Source organism: Phaseolus vulgaris, chromosome 11 (assembly GCF_000499845.2).
Source record: "Phaseolus vulgaris cultivar G19833 chromosome 11, P. vulgaris v2.0, whole genome shotgun sequence".
Taxonomy (NCBI): Eukaryota; Viridiplantae; Streptophyta; class Magnoliopsida; order Fabales; family Fabaceae; genus Phaseolus; species Phaseolus vulgaris.
In genome coordinates, this window is record NC_023749.2 from 38,035,029 (window position 1) to 38,036,478 (window position 1,450).

The following is a 1,450-nucleotide window of genomic DNA, read 5'->3' on the forward strand; positions in this document are numbered from 1 at the left end:
AGGAGAATAATACATGTAATCTGTTTTTTTCTTTTCTTTCCATTTTCCCTTCGCTCCCTTTTTTCTCTTTAAGTTTTCTTGCTGTCATGGAATTCTCCATGAACCTGTAAAATCATCTCTTGAGAGACCATTTTGCATACCATGTTATTAGATTCAAACATTTAATTTAGTCTTATTAGGAAGATGGAAGAGGAGGTTGAAAAAAAAAGAAAATCGGATTGTGGAAAGATGTTTTGGAATCAAAGTAAGATTGTTGGTGGAGACAGAAAAATGAATGAGCTGGGATAAAACTCCAGTCACCACTGCTATTAGCCTCAGAGAAGCTCCTCCGTCATATGGTTGCTCTCCCTCAGAGGAAGCTCATGTACTCATGTACCAAACACTTATACGCTTCTTTATTATTACACCCATTGATTATTGAGTTTAATATAAGTATTGCAGCCACAGGGGTGTTCCATCATCATAATGTCTCCACTTGTAACTCACTTCGGCAATCTAACATCCTTGACAGAAATTATAGGTACCTGAAAAAAAGCCTGTGAGAATAATAATAAATACATTGTAGGTATAAAGAAATGAGTATAGTAATAAATACATTGAAAACATTTAAATGAGTATATTTTTTTATTAACAATAAATAATAAATTAAATTAAATAGATCACGTCATCCAACCCATTTACATATATTAATCAATTTACTATATGTAGGACGAAAAAACCAATATGTAAACATTCTAAACTTATTTGGAGTGGGATGCACCAGGCTCTTGCAGAAGTGCAAGACAAGAGCAATGCCTAAGAGTCCCAATAGCAAGCTATTGTAATGGACACTCTCCCTCAAAAAATAAATTTAATATCGTGTGAATCAATGATCCACATATCAGATATTAAACTGATAAGAACAGATACTACACTTGATCTTAGCCAAAAGGCCGAGAAAGGTATGCTTTAAACAGTATAAGTGCTGAGATTTTATTGTATGAGTTGCAGTTGCTTGTCAGAGTCATGGCTAATGTGGGACCTGGGAGATGATCGTGTGCAGGGCTTCTTTTCAGTTTATATTAAGATTTTATATTAGTCCCTGTGCACAACTGATAAATATATGCAGATTTTATAAGAGGGCTAAAAAATATGAACAATTATGCGTGTTTGGAGAAAGAGTTTGGGGCATTGCAGGATCTTGGTGCAGTTTTCTTTTGCATATATTGATAGACACAAAATCTAGGGTGGCAAGGAGGCCACACTAGTGGCAGATATGATTGACTCTATATACGATACTTTATAACTCGCATAGATCTGACCTGGGCTGTGATTTTTTAAAAAAAATTGTTTTCATTTACAGTAAAGGCCTCCTTCAGCTCACAAAACATCTTCAGCACAAAAATAAGTCAACCAGTAGTTCTACCTGAAAAACAACCAAAACCAACTAACCACTAAGACATATATTAAT

General features: G+C 34.6%; 1 non-coding gene across 1 annotated transcript; it reads right to left on the reverse strand.

Moving 5' to 3' along the window:
• Nucleotides 1-749: 749 nt before the first annotated feature.
• LOC137811827 (U2 spliceosomal RNA) lies at nucleotides 750-945 on the reverse strand. The gene has a single exon (XR_011081165.1). It is a non-coding gene; the product is annotated as a U2 spliceosomal RNA (small nuclear RNA).
• Nucleotides 946-1,450: the final 505 nt, after the last annotated feature.